The following is a 19,197-nucleotide window of genomic DNA, read 5'->3' as shown; positions in this document are numbered from 1 at the left end:
CAATTTAAACCAAAAAGTTGTACAATTAGATTTGGCAGGAAAAGGCTATGCCCTTTGAGGGAGCTCTCCAAGAATCTCCATTGCGTTTGACAAACACAAACATTAAGTCTTAGATAATCTCCTTTTAACAACTCCAAAAACTTAGCAAATGATAAGGTCGGAGTTGGATAAAGCAGTGCCAGAAAACTGCGTTGGCATGAGTGTATCAGCGGTCTAATACTGAGTGGACACGTATAAATATGATTGGACGTTACTAGTTAGCTGGTAGCCACTCAGCTGGTAAATGAGCCACTGATGGTGAAGCCAGGGTTTTTCCTGCCGCGTAACGTAAAAACAATTCATGGAGCCAACGCACGGAACGGGCGTCCGCTCGTTGTCTTCGGCACACACGTGCCACATGGTAGTTCGCGGCAGATAGTGTTGCAGCTGCTACTGCAGCCGTCACGTTAGCAAGTGCGCTGTGGAGGGAGACATTGAAAAAGAGGGAGGGTAAAAGAGAGAGGACCGTGTTTGTCGACAAGTATCAAGTAGCAGTAACGTTATAGCCGTGAACGTAGCGGTGCATTCTGTGTACAAGTGGCAAAACAATAATATGAACCCTGCACAATCTAATTACTCTGTAATAATGGTCTGAAGTAAATACTACCTTTTGTGAGGCTCTCAATGCTCATTTTCTGATGAGAACCTTCCAGAAAGGTGTTGACTGACCCTTATGGTAATTTGTGAGACTCTAGTTTATGCTTGTATTCTATTAGTGTATTATATTGTAGAGGTGTTTGTGTCATTGTGTCCATGCTTTGTACATTATCATATAATATGCAGGTGTGAATATATAGTCACAGCCTGCAAGGTATTATAAAGTGTAAAAAAAATTATTTTAAGTTTGATAATCTAACATTCATCTTTCCCCTAGACTCTGTAAATGTAATGCAAAACTCTCCTCAAATATACCAGTCATGTAAATACCAGTGATTGATTCATCAACAATTATGGTAAACATGAATGCGCTCCACACCTTTTGCTGGCACCTCCAGTTCGACATAACTATGTAGACAAGTGAAGGAACTGAGCGGTGCTTGGTTCCTGCTGGAGGATGGTGCTGTAAGATGCAATACATTTGTGTTTGCCATTCACCCACACCTCTCCTCTTTGTGGAACTCACTATACAGAGCCACTGTGACAAGCGCATGACTCCCACATGAATTATGGATCATCCCAAGGGGCAAACGCTGGGCCAAAAAGCTGCTAGGCCCTGCGGCCCTCTGTGTGACATCCCTCACTCCATACAAATTTACTTCCAGTCAAAACTGACAATGGCTTGTCCTTCCAAAATCCAAAGTTAAGGTCATACTCTTCATAGCATTTTAGCATTTGGGCCAAATGGTGCCTACAATTGGGAGACTGTTGATTTGATCACTTTTTGTACACACTCGGATCAGAAAGCACCAAAACATCAACATGCAATCTTTTGTTTAAGGAAGAAGTTGGAAAATAGTTTGGTTTTAACCACTGGAAGAAATCTCATTTGACTTAATTTTCTCCCTTTTATCTGTACTATTTAGAGCTGCCATTTGAATATTCGTTCTAAAAAAACACAGAAGTTCGAATATATTTGAATATATATTTTTGCGCACTATGTCCATAAGAGGGCAAACCAATACAACGGGAGACCGAACAACTTGTGTAACATTAGTCCTCTCTCTCTGGAGCATGCTGGAGTGCCAGAGTCAAATTCCTTGTTTGTCTACGCAAACCTGACCAATAAAGCTGATTCTGATTGTGCCGCTGTCACGGAGCCATTCGTAATTTGGTCATAAACAACAGAGTCTCTGGCCGTTCTTGAGTTTGTCTAACAATATTGCCGTCGGCTCTTACCGAAAGAAATTGCTCGTTGTTCGCAGTTAAAGATTTACTTTAGTATCTTTATGGAGTCTTCTTCGCCCTTATTGTTTGTTTACTTCCGGTACCGGCAGCCGCATGATAGAGCGTCATCAACATGCTCACTGTGAATTCTCTTCCCAACCGGCTGGACTTAATCAGACCGAAAGCTGAACGTTTAGGCAGCGGCGGCAGCCCAGGCACGATTGCGTGAGGCAGATAGCAGCAGTTATTTACTCTTATAATATCCACATATACATTTTCATATTCGACTGTCTGTTTCATTTTACTATTCAAATATATATTTAAATTTAGAATATTTGTCAACAGCCCTAGTACTATTTGGCATACTTTCATTATCCTCACATTAGTCTGTGTGCTTCTTAAAATTGGACAGTCATCAATTCCAGCTCCTCTGCGAAGCTAATATTGCACTGCTGCCGTATTAATGTGTCTTAGGAGCACTTTAGATTCCCTTGCTGCTGCCTTAAGCGGACGCCTGAGCAGTCTCTTTATTTTCTGAGAATGTAATATAGGATACCATTGAACCGGTTAAATGTTTTCAGCGTGCTCATATGACACTGTGGATCAAGGCTTCTGGCCCTTTCCCAAACCATTATGGTATCACTAATGGTTGTGAGGAATTGGCAAATACACAGAGCAAAAATGTGACTCTCTTTTAGCTGCCCCCTCATACATGATGCCAACCCTCTGCAGGCTGCACTTTTAGATATACAAATTTTACACTAACATCAGTTGATACCTAAACTGGTGGCATTGTCATGCTTTTGCGTTTACTCGATTATATCCACAATGCCGTGAGTATAGTATTTTTTTGTAAGAGGAAATGATAGATTAGGAAAGCAGGACGAGGCAGGGGAAACCTCTGAGCCGTAGGATTAATTCCGTTATTAGTTACTCTGCAGTGATGCTACACCATGAAAGTCTAATACCATCTTTTTATGGATTTGACTCAATTTGGATTATCTCCCCCTACATTTAGCAAAAGGGATCACAGTGTCTCCTTCTGTTTCTCCTTCCTTTTTTTTTCTTCTTTTTCTGTTTTTTTTTTATAATTCCAGAGATGATGTAGGAGAACAGGTGAATAAATTGGAGCTTGGTAAAGGAAGATGCTAGTAAGAATGAGCCATCTTCACCCCAAACAGAAACACACACCAACAGAAAAACAATATCCGCATGTGCTTGGAAGGATCATTTAAGGCAAAGTCAGGCGTTTCTCTACAACTAAAAGGGAGAGGGTTTTGCGTTGAATATAGTTATTTTCAGTGTGATTAAAAAGCCATTAGTGATTCGACTCTTCCAGGTAATTCACAAGGTAGTCATTCAAAACCCAGTTAGAAACCAAGAAGGGCCCTGACTGAAGAAATGACTGTTATTAGATGAAGATATTATATCAAATTGGCCAAGTGAGATAGCTCCCCCACCATCTCCTGTCTATAAGCTAAATCGCTGTCATTTGGAAAGATGGGCTTTCATTTCTTCCGGCATTTTCTCATCAAACAGGCAAATCCTGAGAAAAGCTCATTCTTGTTTGCCAGGGAATTTGAGAAAGATTAAATAAAAATTACTACGTTTAATTAAGTCATATGTTGTCTGTCAACGTCCAGGACTTAAACATTAAATGGATAAAAGAACAAACACAACCTTGAAATAAGAGAGTAGGCAGCTGTTCTCAAAATGATTTCTTTCATGTAAACTTTATATGTTATCATCTTTTTAAGGAACAAACGTAAAAAAAAAAACCTTTTCTCTCACAGCGGAAACTATTATCAAACTCTGGGAAGTCATTATTTCATTGTCATTCAGGGGTGCTTATTGAGTTGTACACAGAGTATGCTTTTCTAATGTATATTTGCACTCTACATTGACCACAAACTTCTATTTCAACTTATAATCATGTTGTAAATCTATTTCTATTCATGGCTTATTGGCTTCCATCTTTCATTGCAAGCTCCATTATTTTTTTTTTTTTTGAAGATTGCTTCTTGTTATTTGATGATATGAGTTCATCAGCCAATCTAGGCACTAAATTCAACAGAGGGACTGGAAGTTGGTCCACAAAAAGCATGTAAAGCACATCATTCTGTAATGATTTTGTAATCTTGTATCCTCATTTCCCTTCTCTACCCGGATCAACAATTTCCTACCTGTGCCTTGGCACAGAAAATCTCAATTTCCCATTTCTGAAGTCATTGCATAGCCGTTCTTTTTCGTCTGACCTGCTATATTCAAATTGTAGATTTGTTACTTCACCTGAAATGAACCACAATATGATTTTCATCATATTTGGTTGTTGAGACAAATTAAAGTATATGCACCTTGACAGCCAAGAAGTCTAAACTCTCTGTGCCTAATTTAAAAAATTTCAGATCAGTCATACTATCAGGAAGTTTAATCTGGTTTTCTTGGTTTAAGTTGTTGAATTCACAGAGCAATTGGCATAGTCTATTCTAGGCAGAACATTATGTTTCTCTATTTTGTCTTACCCAGATGGCTAGGAGGGGATAGCTGCTAGAATTCAGAAGATGGGCTTTATAAAGCATATTCAGACATCCATCTCTGTAGATTTAAGAGGCTTGGAGGTTTACTCTGCCAAGCCTTAACTCAGCTGCCATCTTTTAAGATAGTCTTATCCTTGTATTGGGGCCAGATATGCACTCTGGGCATGGATGACTTTTGAACCTGGGCACAGAAGTAGGAAATGTGTTGTACTCTCGTTTTTGTTTTAAGACTCCCAAATCTTCCTTGTATGTCAGACAAGTCCGGTCTTACATGGAGCTGCAGGTCATGTGAGAACGTCTGGCCTATAAAGCCTTTTTGCAAAAGATAAACTAAGGACATGTTGTATGTCAAACTTTACCAGTATTTAACCTCTTAACATCCACTTTATTAAAATCTAGTCTTGTCAGCTTATTTCAATGCTTACTTTGCTAGGAATGTGAAGCCTGAACAATGTTTTGAGCTGAGTGAGCAACTTTTATTGGCTCAAATGGAGCTCAATTTTTTAATTGGATAGAAAAGAGTAAATGAGACAAGTGTGCATAAACTGAATGCGCATTGTGATCAATGCATGTAGGCCTAACTGTAATGTAACATATTTTAGTATTGTAAATGTATTGCTGTCGAACATTTGGGAAATATATTGTCCATGTTCGATTTAAATATGGACTTAATTTGAAGACAAAATTCAGCACTTTACAGACCTGGGTCTTAATCTGACAACTTGTGTTTACAGGTTATGCTAACGTTATACTCGCCACCTACGTTGTACACATTCGGAAAACACGGAAAAGCAGTGAAAATCTCTTAAAGTTTATTACACTTCCATTTCAGATAAATGATTTTAAACTATTGCTGGATTAGCGATTTATAGCCAACGACAAAGGATTATACTTCCAGGGAAATTTACAGGCTAGCCAAATTAGCTGCCATTACATCTGTGCACACTGGTGGGTTTGCATGTGTGAGGCTGAAGGCCTCTGTCGAGTTCAGTACATTGTTTTCCCGGAAATGGGGAGTACAAATAACCCATAGTCATAATGGACATCATTATAAGATAAAAGACCCAGGTTGAGGTACGGCAGTTTTTCCTTTTTTAAGGGGAAAGGGGAAGTTTATATAAAACCTAATTATCCCTTCTGTGGTGTTTATTCCAACATAGCTTGGCCCTGATTCCAACTCTCTTATCTTTGGACTGAATGTATGACCTATTTTAGACTTAAATTACTTCTCATTTTAATAATAGTAACATATTCTGGTCACATATTTCATATCTACCCATTCCATGGTCAGGATTTTCTATTATTTTCTCTTCGGTGCCTTAGGACAGTTGTACACATATGATATTATAATGTTAAACACAAAGCAGCCAACCATAACGGTCTCATTGTTAAAATGTAACACATTGTAACCGTCTCGGGGGGCTTTTGGAGATTTAACCCCTCTCTGGTTTGCAGAGACGATTCTCTTGTTTGAGTTAGGGGTTGTTCTGAGACGGGGTTTCGTGGAAAGGGTAAGACAGAAGTGGAAGCTGAGGCTTTAGTGAATAGTGCCCTTAGAAATGACTCCTTTTTCAGCTGAGAGATAGGACCAGAGTGATTCCCTTCAGACTTCAGGCCTTTATTAATGTCCCAGTCCAGGTTTTCTCGAAGGGATGCATGACCGAAGACGAGCTCCCACTTTCATCTCCTAGTTAATGAGAAAAGGCCAGATAACCATTGAGCCCCTCCAGGCTCGAGCAGAGATATGGAGGTTCTCGTTGTAATCTTCTAACATAAAGCTTCATGCTTCACTGCCCTGGGATCTAGGACCACTTCAATAAGTCAATATACACATTTTAAACATGTACAAGACATGTATTAGTCTTGTACTGTATATCAGATGTTGCTTTAAAATGGGAGTCTGTTTCTGAGGATGTTCATGCACTCCTCCCCATGTATAGTCCTCAGGTTTGAGTTCAGTAGCTTTTGTATTTTCTCAAGATTCATCAGAAGTACTGGTGGTAAAGTACTGAAATTTATTGTCTGGAACAATCTAAACAAATTTGAATAGTCAAATCAATTTAGCATCTACCAATATAGCACACAGAGTGGAAGGCAGTGGAAGATCTATGGAAGTTTATGGAATGCACAAGTGTAATTATGGTCAGATCTTGTGCCTGACTGATGGGGAATTGATATTGGTAAGCGTTATGTTTCACACATTTACAGCGTCTGCTATTTTTTTGCCAGCTTTCCTTCCTGTTTTCGGAAGCAGCGACTGTATTGCTTTTTGCCTGTAAAACCGTGTTTGTGTTCTTCATATATATATGTAGAATTATAGTTTGCTCTTCTTATGTAAAATATGTAGCTCTGGTAGATGTTTGCGATTGGTCATGCGGTGCAAACATCGCCTCTTTTATGTGAACGTGTGCATCGCTGCATTGGGAAACTCTGGGCAGGCCTGTTACCACAAAAATGTATATGGACGATAGGCCTAAATTGTCCCAGAAATGATTGCGATAAACAATAATATTGTCGTTGAGAGACCATTTTCATCTAATATGATAATGGCATAATAATGCAGGTAAACCTTTTCAAAGATCAATAAACTTTTATTTGTTAAAGAATATTTAACACTGGAACTGGAAGACATTTAAAATATCCACAACAAATGAACAAAAACAACAAATAAAATGGACTCTCAGTCTCTGTTAAAAAATTTACTTGAATAAAAACCAAACACAATCAAAACGTTAACGTTACCTGAAAACAGTGTGTTGTTTCTTTTAAGCATCGCACATCACACTTTCAGTCACTATGACCACTACTACTACTACGGTCAGAAAAATTGTGCCAAAATATGAACAATAACGTCGCTGTCAACAGGCTTATCTGCTAATGTTAGCTACTGACCGTTAGCTTGAAACCATCCAGCAAATAGATGGTACTGTAGTCCGTAGGGTGCCGTTACCTGAAACCAGTGATTTAACATCACCGCTCATTTTACACACGGTTTAACACCAAGACAAAACGCTGAGTGAACATTACTATGTTTTTCATGTTGGTTTTGAGCGGTATGCACCCCCACTAACCTGGAAATTAAAACGGTAACGTTACTATACAGCGTTCTCCTGCAGCGGGAGTCCGAGGTAGAGGGACCGCAGCGTTCGCTAACGTTAGTTTCTTGTCTCATCTGGGGTCTGGTAAACACTAAATTCATCAAAGTCAGTGTCCACAATGCCATTTTCCAATAAACTGTAGTGGTCATATTTCACAGGACACTTATGAGTGTGGATTTCATGTCGTGGCTTTCGTCGCTGTATGTCACTTTGCCTAAGATTGAGTGACAAATGTACTCGCCCTGTTGTTTATTTGGTTGCCATGACTTTGCGAGTGATGACGTCCTGTCACTGTTCCAGTTGATCACCCTAAAGCCGCCTTCACACTGGCAGTTGAAATCAGCTCCGTTATACGCAATACGCCCCCAGCGGACGTCGTACTACACCGTTGAAAAACTTCGGAAGCGACTCACAAAAATGGCAGAGAGACCAGAACGACTGATAAGTGTCTGAATGTACGATTCTCTCTGACCTCTCTTATACAGCTATAAATAGAAAGGCTGTTGCGTGGAGAGAAGTTGCCCAGGACATTGACATGTCAGGTCGGTTAAATGTGATATAGCGGTATAATGTCAATAGTTTGGTGTCTGTTGCTAGCTAACCAATTAGCATTAGCAGGTTTGTTTATCAGTACCATAGCAACGTAACTTCCGTCGGATAGGAACCGTCTGTAGCCTTTCACGAGAATTCAATTTTTTGAACGCAACCGGTTGACCAACTGACACAATGTTTTTTGCACCACATTCGTTGGGACCCGGTTCGGACCCATTTGCATGCGGTCTGCGAATCTCCATAGGAAATGAATGACTTCCGGCCGTTTCGAAGCCGTATCGGAGCTGATTTCAACTGCCAGTGTGAAGGCGGCGTAAAGGGGAGAGAGAGCGGATGACAGTTTGAGTTCAGTAGAGCACACTGCTCTGCAGAGTCGCGTAATTATGACTTTTCATAAACAGCTGAAGGAGCGGTGGTGTGCCCTTCATGTACATAGCGGAAACCCTGTTGTGCGTCTGCCCTATTTCTGATACCGTGGTGGCAGAGGAAAACCAACAAGCATGCAAATGGAAATTATCTCGGCTGGAAAAATTATCGAGCTCATTTTTATTTATCATGCGATTAATTGATTTATTGACCATCGCGACCGGCCTAACCCTGGGTTGATTGTACTAGTTGTTCATACCTGCAAACTAGTCGCTTTTTGGCATCTTTTAAAATGTGTCACCTTTTTCAGCCCTTTGCAGGTATGAATTGTTAACCACCGTCGTTACACCGCTTACCATGGTTGTTAGGTCAGGTGAAGCCGGGTAACTGAAATAAATCCAGGGCATGTTGATCTTGATTTGTAGTACAGGCCTCTGGTGAATATAGCGGAGAATTTATTTAGCAGCTAAAAAGCCAGATATTTCCCTCAGTAGTTGGCGGAGAGAGAATGAGTATTAGACTAACTTTCATCAGCTTGGATGGAAATGTAACAACGTTACTCTGGGATTGCTGGATGTGTAAATATTATGGCTGTCAATCGATTCAAATATTTAATCGCGATTAGTCACATGATTTTCCATAGTTAACTTGTGATTAATCACAATTTAAATGTACTTTTTCAAGTTTTTAAACCTCAAGTGGTATTTGAGACTCGACGAAGTCTTGTGGAGAGAACCATCTGGAAAGGCTTTGCAACTGAACTTGCCATTGAAAAGACCCTTTTCTTTATCCATTTCTGCTCAAGGAGATTTGTTTCTATTTTGAGCTACCTTTTAATCATCATTGATTTTAGTTAAAAATGTAAGTAATAAAGCCTGTTACTCAAGAATGGGAAACCTCTTAGATTAAGTGTGTGGCTCTTAAAAGAGCCTTTTATTTGTGATTGAGGATCACATTTGTTAATGTTGATGTTAAAAGGAATTTGCGTTAATTCGTTATTACAGCGTAGTTCTTGACAGCCCTAGTAAATATGTAGTAGTTAACAACTTTTTCAGGTGATATGTCAGTGTTGCCTTTACAGTTTGTTCCACTGGCTCAGTTTAAATCTGCTCCTAATAAAAGAAGAAGGTAGCTGTGTCTCTTGATTCAAAGGAATATCCCAGTCTATAAAAAAATTGATATTATTGTCATTTTTATTGGTGATAAGAGTTGACTCACCCAAGTAATTGTTGAGATCTGGGAGGAGGTGACATCGGACATTAAACGTCCTTCATAGACTGACTTCCTGGTTCAACTTTGAGTTATCGTACTTACCATAGTTGTGTGTACACAGTTTCACTGTGCAATGAATGAGAGATGATCACATCGTTTTTGGATGTGCTCACCTTTTGGTTTTAACTCAAAAAAGTGGGTTTGATAATCCGTCTAAACTGTTTACTTGTCTATAACATGTCTGATCCTCGCTCGTATTTCTTGCCTCATCCCACTTTGTTGTTGCGATGTCACGGTGGCCATATTTTCCTTTGTGCAACATGTATGTGTAATGGTAGGAAAGAATTCAAATTGAAGAATGTGTCTGGCAAGAGAGCAATTTGTCTTCCCTTTGTTTACTAGAGATCACAGATTTATCGTGGACTAATATATTCAAGAGAACACCCTTTTCTCTTTTTCATTATTTCAATCTCAGTGATTCCTCCTCTGTGTTGTCAGTGATTTATTGAAGAGCCCTTTGGAAACTTGGTACACAATTCTAAAATAAGCACTTTGCTTGTAAATTCCCCACACAAATTCATGAATATCAAAACTATTATAAAACAAGCTGGAGGGAAGAAATGTTGCCCATTTCCAAAACTTCTAATTTAAATTCCATGACAATGCCACATCAACGGCCAGCCGCTTCCTCAGGCACCAAGAGGAGCATGTGGCATTATCATTTACCACAGCGTCAATATCAATTATCAGTTTTCTGACTCTCGACTTCTCATCCTTCCACTGCCCCTCCTAAACTGCTCCGTTTCCCATCTTCACTCCCATTAATGCTTTTCTGTAATTGCATTAGAAGCGACAGAGGGGAAATAGATGAAAACGTTTGTTCCAGAAAGAAAGTCATTTTTATTTTTTATGCAGAAAGGGCATTTGCAATTGAGTGGGTATGTGTAAAAAAAGAGAACGCAGAGACAGCCTTATTATTACACTGACCATAAAGTTAACCACTCTGTATGACCACATAACCTGTTTTGAAACCATATTCATTGCACAGGCTAAGACATCACAGATTGCTCACAGACGTATATGATATAGACATACACATGTGCCCTTGCATACACACTAATGCAACCTTTTAATAATAACGCAGGCTTGACTCAGCATGCGTGTGTCTTGAAATGACTCTGAGCTCGTTTACCACGTTGTCCTGTAAGGGAAAAGATCAAACGGCAAGATTATTTTGTGGCAGCATTCACCTGCTGAAGGGGATCTGGTAAACCTCTGTACATATTGCTTGGTAATAGCAGGGGTCAAAGCCTGTAGCACTGAAAGCTGATATACACATGCCATTAGTTTGTTGTGATTAGATTTTAACGCTTATGGGTTTTATAGTCCAAAAGTTGATTGGTATTGTGTTCAAATGTGGAACAACTGCATAAAAGTGGCATGCATTATAGAGTTAAGGAGCTTTGTTGTTCAGTCATTGATCCTAACTTCTTCATTTAGAGCATCTGGCACTTACTTAATGGTTAGCTTAAAGTATAAATTTACTTGAGGTTGAAGAGAGGCTCAGCTGTCGAGGCATATGGCTTTGCATCTGATATAGTCGATTACTTAAACAGCCTAATTTATCAGTGTATGTAAGCTGTATAGTCTCTTCAGTGCATCTGACACTGCTGAATTCTGATTATTTTACTGTTACTGTTTTGATTTGTTCCAGAGTATGTTTTAGCTGAACATCTTTGTGATTTTTAGAAGCACACTACAACAATTCCTGAACTATTCTGAAGTGGATGTGGCAATCAAGTACTCAATCTTGCATCTGAAAGAGGTGGGGACAAGATGCATTGCCATTTCCCCTTGAAATATTTTGTTTTAATGCAGAAAGGTCAATAATAAACGCAGAAAAGTACTCGCTAGGGGTGTCCCCGACTAAGGATTTACACATTCGAATCAGAATTGTCGAATCTTTCTATAGTCGACTGATAGTCGAATCGTGTGTGTGTGTGTGTGTGTGTGTGTGTGAGTGTGTGTGACTGGGTTGGGAGGGGCACGACACTAGTCAGCAGGAGGGTAAAACAATTTTATGGACACGTATTTTGCATCCACCGCATGCATAACCGTCTCTCTTTTGGGAACTGTGTATCCTGGCTCAAGTGTGCGCATTAATTCTTTAAAACCTTCACCGTCCACAACATTCACTGGCCTCATGTCGAGCGCAATAAACTCTGCAATTTTGTCCGTGATTTCTCTTTTCTTTTTCTCAGACAATGGCGGTCTCAAATCTAGCTTTCTTTGAGTTAGTTTTGGCGCAGCTCCAGTACTACTACTACTACTAGATGAACTGCCGTCGTCAGTCTGAAGTTCCAACATATGATATTGCTATTCGTAAATTAAAAGCGCCATTATATATGAAAGAGTGAACCGTCTTTATTGGTAATAAACGTACCCGTTTTAAGTGGAAATCCATGTTTGTTGTTGACGAGTGGTAGGACATGAGCTGTTGGCACAACTTGCATATAAGTTTTTTGGGATCATATTTTACCATTTCAAAGTGCATCCACACTTTAGATTTTCTTTTTCCAGACGTTAAGTAACGTTAATCCCTGCCGCCAAGATGCTCCTCGTCTGTCACCGATCAGGGAAAGTGAAACTTAAATCTGTCACAAGGGTGGTTGGATTTACACACACACACACACGTAAAAAATATTTATTGAACGCTTTTTTCTTTTCACCTTTTTTTTTTTTTACAGCATTATCATAATTAAAGGCTGTATATAACTTAATATAACCGTACAAAACCAGTAGTTCTGTGTGAAATTAGACATTGAGCACCCCCATATTGCCAAAATGGTATGATCCTCGTTTCATAATAACACCCGCGAAGATTCGACTGTGAGATTGGTGGTCGATTCAGGCTCCGCATATCGATGCATCGAATCTTCGACTATTCGGGGTCACCCCTAGTACTCGCATATACTGATTTCCTTATTCTGTAAGTCGTGGAAAAAGTAAAGCATATGGTCAGAGTGCTTTAGTCCCGCTGCAGTTTGTCTTTGCGTGTTTTTTTTCAACCCGTTCTCATTCCCAACTCGTCACATACGGACACTCGGTCAGGGCCCCCTGGCGTCATGATCTGGTGCATTAGGCCATTGTGCCTGCCCTGTATAAACAAGCACAAGCTGCTGCGTACTGATACCAGCGCACCAAATTCCGTTCTCAGTTTACCACTTTTGTCAACTTAAAAATGTATCTGTTACTTTTCAAAATCCACTTAAACAGCGCTTCACAGCGGCATAAACACTTTTAAAGCTTGTTCACCTGTTAATCCTTACAAGCAATGTAGCATTTAAAAGGCTATTTTTTAAACTGAGTGAGGCGCAGTGCTCACTCCAAATACAAAAAAGCTACTATATATATATATATAGGGCTGTCAATTGATTACATTTTTGAATTGCGATTAATCACGAGTGTCCTAGTTAACTCGCCATTAACCGCACAATTTTTTTAATCTGTTCTAAATGTTCTTTAAATTTTCATATAAATAAAAAACATGATTGTGCTGCATCCTACAATCTGTTCTCCATCAGATTCTTTACCTACACCTCCGCTTCTTGGGATGCAGGCAGCGGGCTGGTGTGACATTATGGAGCAGAGAAAGGGAGCGGGACTCGTAGCTAATGGTCCTTTGGGACAGCCGACCTGTCTGGGAAGCACCAGGCTCTGGAGAGGATGGGAGGTGGTCTGGTGCTATTCACTTTATGCTTCATTCTGGTCACTTCCTACTGGTGGTTTGGCCATTCTGTTAATGTAATAATACTGACAGAACACACACACTCGGCAGTGTGTGTCTCTGTTTCAACAATGTTGGGCTGAAAAAAATGTGCATGCAGGCTGAAATTCAACAGTGTTCTTTTGGAATTGAGCTTTGAGCACATGGAGCCACCGAAACTCCGGAGCCCAAAGAAGGTTATTTGGGACAGCCCCAACACAGCCTCTACACTGGGCAAAAGTTCTCTCCGCACCAGTACTGCAGAGAAATCTCCCTCCAAGCAAATATAAGTTGCTCTATACTTCAGTTTCCCACTGGGAACCTTCTGTCACAGAATTGTCAGTGCTCCATTGATGTTATTAAAGGAAAGATAAAGATGATTGGATTGCTCATGAATGATGCCAGCCCTGGAGTTCTGGTAAAAAGACAGTTCTCCTATGCCTCTTGCAGGCTAAAGCCTCTAATAGTATCTCATTTTCAGCTGTGATTGCCTAGAGCAAGCAAAGCTGGCCACATAATGACCACACGTAAGTTGCCATGTCCTGTGTGCTGCACTTTCCACCACGGATTCATTAAAATAAAGCTTTTAGATTTGCCAAAGAAAAGTAAGCATGAGACCAGTATTTCATCATGAGGGGGATTTTCTTATCGTCAGGGAACTGACCCTAGAGATCCACAGCTTGGCTTTAGCTAGGGCCACAGATATCTCAAAGCTCCAATTGGATTAGAGACAGTGAACTATTGGAATTGAAATAGAGCAGGTATGAAATGGGTTGTATTTCTCAGAAGGCACTAGCCCAGCCCACAGGGAAGACGGAGTGTGCTGCCGGCGTCTTGAAGGGATCCTCCTCTGCAGCTCCATTGTAGTCCAGGTAGCATAGATCAAACAGAGCAATCCCCACAGAGCTCCCCAGAAAGTGCTTACCAGGAGGCAATCCTAGACAGCCCCCAAAAGAGAGGCATTGCATATGGCCCTTTGAAGATAGTGGTTTGAGATTAGAGCATATCCCGAATCAGAGAGCATTGGGAGAGGTTTGGTAAGAGACAGAATGACAGATAAGGGAAAGGCAAAAAAAACTTAATTCAGTCATTTCTAAGTACACAGCAGAAAATGTGTATAGACCTGTTTAGATATTGATCAGCACAGTTGTCAAGGGCTTGAAGCAGAGCTATTTTCAAGAAGTGACTGGAATTCAATAAAGATGATGCTGAAAAGTGTAATATCAAGACTCCCTTCTTCAGCTTGCTGTGAAATTAGATACATTTCTTGACAGGAGTATGACTTGTCTAATTTTCCATCGAGACTAATTTCTTGCTCTCTTTGTATCTGCTCTACCATATTCAATTGGAGAAAGTAAAAAAGACAATCCATACTGCATAATAGCATAATTTATTATGTGTGTGTGTGTGTGTGTGTGTGTGTGTGTGTGTGTGTGTGTGTGTGTGTGTGTGTGTGTGTGTGTGTGTGTGTGTGTGTGTGTTTTTTTTGTGTGTGTTTGTGTGTGTGTGTGTGTGTGTTTTATCTCTCTCTCTCATGGAGTTGTGTTTCTGACTGTTGTTCCCTGCAGCAGCCTGCACTACGATGCTATTTTATCTTCAAAACATCAGAGTAATGTAAAAACTGCGTCACTGTACGCTAAGGGGCGGTGATATAAAAAGGCAGCTCACTTGACCGAGACTTATTACCACTCTATTTGTGAAGCGATGTCTTGGCGATATTTTGTCTGATAAGATGGCAATTTCAATAAGACGCTTCACTGGCTTTTGGCCCCTGTGGGCTTTGGCTTGAGTAGGAGGGATATATTTCACAGGGGAGAGCTTGCTGAAATATTGGGTCTAGCATTTGCAAAAGTGAGATAAAACTGTCTGTTTTTTCCCAGACATTTTGCCAGGGAGTCATAAGAAGTTTGCTCTGTGTTGATTGGGAGAGGGAGGCACAACCATGTAGAAGTGGAACAGTCTGTGGTTGGTGTCCCATCCATTTTCCCCTCTGATGAAGATGGTACAGAGGAAAGCTATTGGTGGTGGTGTGTGGTGGCAGAGGGGTGATTTGGGGATGTGCCAAAATTAAGATGACAGCAGTGACGAGGCTCAATGCCGAACAGATCTGTCCCACTGATGCAAGCCGCAAGCTTAACAACCCATGTAGGCTCTATCTCTCTGTGTGGCATGTGCGCGCCTGTGTCTGAGTTTGTGCATGTGTGTGTTTGATGTAGCGTGCCATATGTGCGCCTGTTGACAAGATCATGGATACTCAGTGTCAAACTAGACAGCTAATTGCAGGCTGGAGTAAACACCTGGCATCACGCTTGTCTACAGCTGAGGTGAATCACTGCACATGTACGTCAACCGAAATGTCAAAATGGAGGCATTGAAAACAATGTCTGTGAAGGAAATGGCTGAAAATCGCTGCATGAGGAAGATGTGATATTGGCTTTTTGATGTTTGCTTTAAGTCCAAAAGTTTCCATTTCTATTTTATTCTCTAAAGCAGTGGTGCTTAACCTTTTTTGTCAGGCGTAACCCCACAGTCGTAACAGATGAAACGGTACCAGGGTGGGAAATTAGCACCCGCCTACCGCCAATGGCGGGTGACTTTGCCTTGTTTACCAGCCACAGTGGCAGGTGGATTGTAAAACATTCCTTGTAACGGATTGGACAGTTTTTGTCAAAGAATGCTGTTATTAAGTAAGAATAAACAATGCTTATAGGAGTCGCGTTACATTACTGCTAATGAATCCCCAAAATGTCCAGATTTTGCTGCTTTATAATAAAAACATTCAAATATCAACATAACGGAGGACCTTTTATTGTGAAGAACTTACAGGAAATGAAACCGTTCACAGCCGGGGCTTTGACCACGCATAGTCGAGTAGCTAGTTTTCAGCGCTAGTCCGTGACACATGTAGCTAGCTAGCTGAGCTGAGGTACAGACGAAAGGAAAATGATCTGTTAAAAAATGTGGCGACAAATCCCCGGTGCTAAGAGGCCCGCCGCGGAGTCAGCAGTAGCTATGGATGTACAAACAGTTGAGAGCCAAGTAAAGAAAAAGAGAAGGTACTTCTCGAACAAGTGGCGCATTGACAAACGTACAGCGAAAGACATTTCAGACCGTCCTGCCAACCTGTATACATTTTAACGTCAATGTAGACTAACGATGTTTAAGGAGCTGCTGCCGTTTTAATCCTGTCGGCTCTCTGCTGCTCAGTTCTACCCCGCGACTGACGACACACACACACGCACACGCACGAAAAAACGGAGATGAGACGTACAGGATGACCTAAATTGAGGACAGCTACACTTAATATTGTAAGATCAATGATAAGTTTAAGTCCAATAAGTCCTTTATCAAACCGTATGAATGTGTGTTTCAGGCCAGGATAGGAAATTAACTAACAATGTAAAGATCAACAAGCTACTGACACATAATAAATAAATTTATATTAATAAAATATGTATTAAGTAATTTATTAAAGCAATTAAAAGTATAAAAGTGCACTTTCTTTTATAAATTTGAATTCCGGAAAAAGTGGCTGGTAAAAAATTTAAGTGGCTGGTAAAATTGGGCATCCACCAGCCACTTTGGCTAGTGGGCAAAAAAGTTAATTTCCCACCCTGGCCGGTACCCATTATATCCAACATTTATGATTTACTTTTAGCAACTATTTCAACTGTATCCACGACTTTTAGCTGTCTTAACATTTATCCACTACCAACGGTTTCAACTTCTAGTTTGCAATGCACTCTCGTGGTGTTCAGGTGTTACAGCTGGCTTCTGATATGGATAGATTTATTAAAAAGTCAAATCAGAATTTTTTTAATTTTTTATTAGTTGAGCTGCTCCACAAGCTTTCCACTTACCCCAAATCAACGGCTGAAGCAAACCATAGTTGGGAATCATTGCTATAACATTTATATATATATATATATATATATATATATATATATATATATATATATATATATATATATATATATATATATATATATATATATATATATATATATATATATATATATATATATATGAGTCATGATAATTGATGGTCTGTAGTTTTAGAATTCAGAAAGGAATCAAACACTTCTCTTTGCAGAACCTTCATGACTTATTCTCCAACTTTTCAGTCTGCACATTTACTTGAATTAAATAATTGACATTCACTAAGTTCTCTTTCAACTTGGATGAAAATTTTAAGGGTAAAGTCATGCTGAAAATGGAATAGTATTCATAAATTAACCTCAAAGTTTTTCCATTTTTCATTTGGAAAGTAATTTTGTGTCCTTTTCCTTAACAATTTGACTGAGAGATTAGAATAAAGTGAAAGCCTGACCTCCTGCTTGCTTCCTTGAAGAGAGAAGATCTTAAATTCTTAAGTTCTGGTCTTCCTTGGTTATACATGATCTCTCCTCTCAGCTAATGGAGATTAATTATGTGAAGATAACAATAGGAGAAGAGTTATTAGGGAAAATTGGCTCTCCCACTCAAATAAGACAGCCATTTTTTTTTGGTGATAAGGAAAATGGCCCTTTATTATCTTGACTGGGAGCAAAGATTGGTCTCAATAGGCTTAAAACGGATTTGAATCTCTCCTAATCACAAGCTTCCCCTGACTGTGAGCCACCAGCGCTGTCCTTAAAATAACTATGGTCAGTAGTTCTGCACTAAGTGGAATATGGAAGCTGAGTCATGGTATTTAGTATAACTGCCACTTAAAAGAAGATACACTTTATCAGTTCCTGAAGGGGGGAATTAAATTTTTTCACTCTGTTATACAGTGCCTTGCGAAAGTATTCGGCCCCCTTGAACTTTTTGACCTTTTGCCACATTTCAGGCCTCAAACATAAAGATATAAAACTGTAATTTTTTGTGAAGAATCAACAACAAGTGGGACACAATCATGAAGTGGAACAAAATTTATTGGATATTTCAAACCTTTTAAACAAATAAAAACTGAAATATTGGTGCAAAAATTATTCAGCCCCTTAAGTTAATACTTTGTAGCGCCACCTTTTGCTGCGATTACAGCTGTAAGTCGCTTGGGGTATGTCTCTAACAGTTTTGCACATCGAGAGACTGACATTTTTGCCCATTCCTCCTTGCAAAACAGCTCAAGCTCAGTGAGGTTGGATGGAGAGCATTTGTGAACAGCAGTTTTCAGTTCTTTCCACAGATTCTCGATTGGATTCACGTCTGGACTTTGACTTGGCCATTCTAACACCTGGATATGTTTATTTGTGAACCATTCCATTGTAGATTTTGCTTTATGTTTTGGATCATTGTCTTGTTGGAAGACAAATCTCCGTCCCAGTCTCAGGTCTTTTGCAGACTCCATCAGGTTTTCTTCCAGAATGGTCCTGTATTTGGCTCCATCCATCTTCCCATCAATTTTAACCATCTTCCCTGTCCCTGCTGAAGAAAAGCAGGCCCAAAACCATGATGCTGCCACCACCATGTTTGACAGTGGGGATGGTGTGTTCAGGGTGATGAGCTGTGTTGCTTTTAGCCAAACATAACGTTTTGCATTGTTGCCAAAAGTTTGATTTTGGTTTCATCTGACCACAGCACCTTCTTCCACATGTTTGGTGTGTCTCCCAGGTGGCTTTTGGCAAACTTTAAACGACACTTTTATGGATATCTTTAAGAAATGGCTTTCTACTTGCCACTCTTCCATAAAGGCCAGATTTGTGCAGTATACGACTGATTGTTGTCCTATGGACAGAGTCTCCCACCTCAGCTGTAGATCTCTGCAGTTCATCCAGAGTGATCATGGGCCTCTTGGCTGCATCTCTGATCAGTCTTCTCA

The 19,197-nt window shown here is 40.0% G+C and overlaps 1 long non-coding RNA gene across 1 annotated transcript in view; it reads left to right on the top strand.

The window, feature by feature from the left end:
- The window catches only part of LOC120551182, a 104,647-nt gene that overhangs the window by 14,890 nt on the left and 70,560 nt on the right, over positions 1 to 19,197 (top strand). The gene's annotated exons all lie outside the window — the stretch shown is intronic.

This window comes from Perca fluviatilis, chromosome 21 (assembly GCF_010015445.1).
Source record: "Perca fluviatilis chromosome 21, GENO_Pfluv_1.0, whole genome shotgun sequence".
In the NCBI taxonomy this organism is placed as follows: domain Eukaryota; kingdom Metazoa; phylum Chordata; class Actinopteri; order Perciformes; family Percidae; genus Perca; species Perca fluviatilis.
Note: the sequence above shows the minus strand (reverse complement) of the source record. Positions and strands in the feature narration are given on the sequence as shown.